Below are 6,958 nucleotides of genomic sequence, written 5' to 3' on the forward strand. Positions count from 1 at the left end.
ATAATAGTAAAATTGAACAAAACATGCGCCATTTGAGAAACACGTGTATTGACTATATTCAACTCAAACGCCACTCAAAGCGTGAAATATACTATTGAATTGATATATAACAATTTACAATTGTTGAACGGACGCTCAATTTCGCGTCCCAGGCGTTGCGAGAATTCCGAGAACTGCGCCTTGACGCTGTAATTGATGTTTAGTCTAGATCTTCTACATGACAAAGGTCTTGAATATTGTTTTTATTTCACAAGATAATATAATAACGCTTAGACGCCACCCTTCGCACTACTTCCCGCAGATGTGCCAAACGCCACTGACGGTAGCTACGGGAATTCCCGAGAACGCGCGAAAATTCTCCAGAACCTCTCTCGCTTCAATTGAGCCTAATTTCTTTTTGCGACTAGAACAAACTAATTACTTTTTAACTGTGTACTACACCTTTAAAGAATTAGATTATGGTAAGATGCTGAAATAAGAATAATCTATGTCAATGGTCCGACAGTCGTCCGAGTTTCGATACTATCGACAGCACTCCTGTGCTGTAGTGTCAACACACTAAACTAAATGTGCTATGGTGGATTTGTAAATGAAACCACAAACCAGGTAATCATTAAGTATATTAAATCATCCCATCGACGAACTCTCTCCGTTAAATACTTAGCGCTATCGTAACATTACTATAAAATCAATTAACAATGGAAAGAACCGTTTCAAATTGATTAAAACAACTTCTTCAATTTACTGCTGGCTTAAATAAACTCACAAAATAATATTTTATTGTCACGCCATTAAAAGTTGAAAATTGTCTTGTAGTTGGTACAATATAATAACCTCCTCCTCCAGAAATATCTCTCCTCGTGGCTACAGAACGGGCATGATGACGTTACGCCAGATTTTTCGGGCACCTACGAAAAGTCACATACCTTTAAATAAAACGCGATCATGTCGTGACACGACGGTTTTCACTGCATTAAAAAATCTTCTACTTCGAAACAGAATTTTTTATACTTTCGCATTATTGGGCACAGGTAGGTCTCCTCTAAGGAAAGGCTTAGGTCGCTGAACTAATGCTGGTTGGGAACTTCACGCGATTTGCGAACCTTTCTGAACGTTTGAAAATGTTACCTTTTTTATGATATCAATCACAAACAATTGAGGGGAACTGCCACTGCACCCGTCACCCTGAGCCCACAAGTTGTCAAGTCCCATGTGCCTGTAATTTCATCAACACCCTTACATCAAAACCGGAATGCAATAATGCTGACATTACTGCTTGGCGGCAAGAATAGGTGAGGTGCCGGTACTTCCCAGGACGAATTCTGTCACAAGGAGTGATACTGTTACTAAAAACTAAAAGATATATCAACTTTTATTGGAAGAACAACATAAAAATTTCCTATAAATTAATAATTGTGCGAATAAATTGATCATGACACATAATTAACATTGAAATATACATTTTTAAGTTAAACTAATAATAATAAAATCATTTCGTTTTAACCTACAAATAAATTTATTGCTTTGAAAATCTCAAATTTAAATAAATGGAAGAGCTTCAACTAAAAATATTATTTACATACATTCATACAAAAGTCACAAAATACCAATTTTTATGTGAACATATTCTCGTAACATTTTTATAATTGCAAAATAGTCTTAAATGTCGCTGTCATTGTGTAAAAAGGTTTGCTCTTCTTTTAATCAAAAAAATTAAGAAACTTGGTTGTAATTTTCAATTAATTGCCAAGCGAAATTTAAAAATGTTTCACAACTTTAAAACTGTACTTTTTAATTCATAATTTAAAACAATCTATGCACCAAATAATAATAGCACAATTAATAAATTATTTACATTGAGAAAAAGGTGTATGTTCCGAACGTTGAAGAAAATAATTTGATAAGACTTTCACGTCTTTGGTCCCAAAATTATGATTTAGCCAGCTTCCTCATTGTAAATATTTTATTCAGTAACATTGCTAAATAAATACTAAACTATGAATCATTTCACTGTAATCAAATGATTAAATTTAATTCTTTGAAAAGCTGCCAAAACACAACTATTTCTACCGAACAACGGAATGCCATAAATGCAGAAAGTGCAAGTGGAAAGTTGAACAATTTCTTTAAAAGTCTGTTAAAATTAGTGTTTAATAAAAAATAAACTATACACAAAAATTAAATTACAATAAGTACAACTCGGGAAAAAGGATAATTATAATAAAGTTCTAAGGTATAACGGTTCTATGTCCAACCACATCTTTACAACATCCCATGCTTCATTATTGTAGTAACACTTATCCAAAACTAGTTTTTTGACACTACTACATCAAATTACGGTTGGTCACACCAATGCTAGAATAGTTAGGTACTAAAATTTTATTAGCTTGTTTTACTTTTTTCCTTTTTTATGTAAAAAAAATGAAAGAGTACACTAATATTAATAGAATGAATAACATTTCAAGAGAAATTGTTAGTATTACGAAAATTAGCACCTCAAAAGCTCATTCACCGGTTAAACACGAGTAGTATCCTTTTATTGTCTCTTTTATTAATTTGAGTGGTATTTCCTTAGTCTGTTGTGTCATTCCTTATTTTTTTTTCAAAATTTGAAATTAAATAAACTTTTCTTCACATTATTTTACCTATCCGATTTCTTCAAAATTTTTTAATTAACGATACCCGGTTTATAAGCATTGGTGCAACCCGACCTAGAATTAATATTTAATAATTATTTAATTTTACAGAAGCAGGTATAAAAATATTCTATAGTAACATCAAAATTCAACAACTAGTTGAAACTCTACAACCTGTTTTAAAGGTACTTTTGGTAATTTTGATAACTTAGTTTTTATGGACTACGACACTCTATTTTGAGCCGTGTACGATAGTTACAGCGAATATATGTATGAAGATGTCTGGAAAACGTTTACGTACGTTTTTTGGTGTGTGCTCTTAAAGAACACGAGATTATTATTATTTTCCTTTATAGCGACTACTCGGCTTGTGCCAGTGTCAGTTTTATAAGAATAATAAAAATTATGGCCACGATCACCAGTTTCAGATTGCATGGTAAGTAGACACATCTCCAGTCTTTAATACAATTTGGAACAAGTACATTTATATAGCCGTTCCCGTCAGTTACCTCTAGGGTAACTAACGTATGATTTTTTCCTAAAGCTGTACTGCTAAAAGTAAAAACAAACTCCTTGATGATTGTAGTCCAAAATTCGATATATACTGACCGATTATACGTTCTTAGGGCAGTAATAGTATACTATAATGATCAATTTCTATTCAATAATTTGTAGCACTAATTTACTTAAAATTTCCGACGAAAATGCACTTGACAAGTTTATAGAGAATGTTGAACGTCTGACAGATGAAAAAAGTTAATACCAAAGCGTAGTTTCTTTTAGATCTGAGAATCTTGGCGCTTGTGTTGCCAGAATTTAGATCTATAAAATCGGGATTTTATAGATCTAAATTCGGGAAATTGGAGCCTAAACGTAACTTGCCAAGGGTTATCAGAAGAATTAATTGGTAATAAATATGGCATATTTATTTAGTATAATGTGTCAGATTGTTTATTACAAAACCATCTCATATCTCTCTGGCCATATTTGCAAACAGTTAGTTTTTCATATTGCAAATGGGTTGCAACATCATAGCGTTTATTATAATTATTAATAAAAAGATCGAATATTTCGAAAAAATTTCTTCGATCCGGCCGGATTCGAACCGACGTCTTCTAGCAAGCCGTGCCGACGCTATGTCAACTAAGCGACGGAACGAAACCAGCGGACCTCACGAATTTTTCTATGTGCTTGTTTGTCGGATATTTGTATTTGGTTTTCAACGACTTTTAGCCGTAGCGCCATCTATAAAAGTATTTCATAATAGTATTTAGTCTCACGAGTGGCCATACTACTTGTTAGATAAGACTTATATTGACCAAGCTACTTCCTTTACTTTTACAAAATAACTCTTACTAAAAGTTACGCGTTGTTTAGTTACATGTGTGGCAATATTAGCAAGCAAAATGTGAAAACAAGATTTTTTACGCGTTCCTGTGACATTTTAGACACTAAAAGGTAAACAAAAAGTTTAAAATTCAGCTAAAAACCTCTTAAAGAACGGCTATAACTAATACGGATTTTCACGAATACGTAACCGTCAATTACAAAAGTAATTTGTAGGAATGTAAGGTACATACACACACAGCGAGCACTCTTCTTGTCGGGAACAAGATTTAACCCAGTTTTTCTTTATATTTAGTTTAATAACGACAGTCTGCCTTTTAAACATCCTTAACATGGTTTAATCGTTGTTTTCAATTACCCAAGTGGAAGCTACTTCTAGGCCAATATTAATTAACAACTTTTATGTCCGGTATGCATTTCTATTAACGTATCAACAGTTTGGATTAACATCTCAAGTGACCAAGAACCCTGCACGTCATCGATTAAGATTTAATAACCATCTAGAGCCGTCACTTAAGTGCTGAGTGACGTTTATTAATAAGTGGAACTTTTGACAACTCTCAAATGATGCTCTTGTAATCTTTGGTGTGCGCTTAAGTAAGAATGATTAATGAAGCAGTTGATTGAAGCGAGATCTTGATCTCACACTAGAGATGGATTTATTAATATGGGCCTTAATAAAAACTTTTGGTAAGCTACGTAGTAAATACACCAGCTCATCGTGGCTTTTTTTCATTAGAAGACAAGAATTTCATATGTAACAGGTTCTATAAAGACATTGAATGTATGAACAAGCATTGTTTCTGGTATGAGTTTGTAGTAAGAGACAAATTTAATGTCGTATATTGTAACCTTCACAGTTAATTTTCTTTTTCCAATTTTGACCACGTAAGTAGTCCATGAGACTGCGTGAGCAAAGTCGTAGCATTTTAGAATGCATTATTGTGAACTAGCTATTAATATTTAAAGTTAGAAATATTTTTAAGTAACGAAATAGAATGCGTTCTACTACTATTCACATAATTTTTCTAGACCGCAAAGAAACATTTTTCTCTGTCCATTGGTTCAATTGAAGAGTGGTGAGCGTACTTTACTATACGTATTTGATAATGACCTACATGATTTGATGTATTGGCTTTCTTTTGAAATTGAGAACAAACAATTACACCATTTTATGTCGACTACTTTCGAACTCTGTTCGACAGACTGTTAAATATTTTTTAAACTTTATATTAATATCATGTGATATAGGTTGATATGCACGTCTGTACATCCCAGTGGGCTTTAAGATTCTAATATCAAAATCGTATAAAACATTTTTTCATGTACACAAGAAACCCACACGTTTATTTAATTCTAAAATTACTTATATTTATTTTTTGGAGCAATGAATTTTAGATTAATAATAATTGTGGTAAAGTTAGCTCGTTATTAACGCCGCGGCAGTGCGTCAGATTCACTATGAATGTTAATGAATAATGGAAGTTAATGACGCGAGACGTCAGTATCGCTGCCCTCGAATAGCCTTTTATACATTTCATGATGATGAATTGACGTTCTGCCTTAACGCGTCGCTACCTTTACAATAAAAAAAATGCATTCGGAAACCCTAATTATGAAGACTACAGTCGTAAACCGGCCCCATACTACTAATATGAGATCTTCGACGTCTCGACACGAGGTCATATCTGCGTTGGTACGACAAAATGACACAAATGTATGTCTGGGTACAATTGACCTAATGTCACTTGTACCCCTACCATGACTTTAGAGCGACAGTTGTCGTCTGGGACTATTTTACGCAGTCACTGTAGTTATGATAGAGGCACTGTGAAGCCGTTGCCACCGGACGAGAATTTCTATGGCAAAATCGTTCCTTTTGGACACTCCACATTTTGACACATATCTTATTTGAGATAGCTTCCGAAAGCAGCTTCTTTATCTACGAATTAGTCCGTACCCTTGATATGATAATGCCACGTTTCAATGTGCTTTTATCATAGGAAAGTCATAAAAATAATACGAAACAAATTATGTATATGTGAAATTTTAGAACTCTCCTATTTAAGAGTCGAAACCTCAAATGGCTTTGGTTGGTTCATAACGGAAAGTGTTGAATAGCTACTGAAAAATTTTTTTATATCATCTGAACTAAAGAGAACACGTATACTATACGATATACATTTTTGAAATGGCTTTAGTTCCGTTTGTAAAAAAAAAAATATTCTGAATAAAGCCAGTGGTCCGCTCGACCCGCGCAATAGAACCGATTCGGTGCGGGAAAAAAATTGCATTCGAGCTGAGGTAGTAGGTAGCGACTCTTTAAGAATAAAAAATTTCGACGTAGAATCTTTAAATCTCTCTCGTCAAGACATTATGCATAATTATGTAGCATTATTGCACCAAGAGCGAGATTTGTTTTTCGAAATATCTGTCAATTCCTCCCTCTTCTCACTAATATTTTTGTCGTCATCTTTTAAAAGCGAATTGTCCACTAATCTTTGTATCACCTTTTTATCGGTCACTCTCGAACTGGTGTTTACTACCTAATTTCCGTAATATTGTTTAATATTCGAGTAGTGTATTGTGAAATATTATTTAATAATTACACGTTAATATACTTGAATATGTCAATAGTGAACAAGTCAGAGAATGACCGTTCTGTTTAACTCATTGATAGAAGGCGATTCATGCGAGCCGCTGCTCAAGATGTGAAGTGCCAAACCGGATTGCCGGATCAACGTATTGACGTTGATCAAAAAATCCGTCTAACACTATTTACAAGAGTTAGTCAGGACAGGGAGGAATTAAAGTACAGTGTACATAATGTCAGAGCTAAATTCTTTTGGACATGCAAAATTATAGTTTTGTAAAGATTTATTATCATTGCTCAATAGAAATTTATTAGGAATTTAACCATTCTGGCAGTGAGCCAGCGCCCAATATCATTGCAAGAAATTCTGGTTGAACTGTTG

This window comes from Hyposmocoma kahamanoa, unplaced genomic scaffold (assembly GCF_003589595.1).
Source record: "Hyposmocoma kahamanoa isolate Upper Pololo Valley unplaced genomic scaffold, ASM358959v1 217, whole genome shotgun sequence".
NCBI classification, from domain to species: Eukaryota; Metazoa; Arthropoda; class Insecta; order Lepidoptera; family Cosmopterigidae; genus Hyposmocoma; species Hyposmocoma kahamanoa.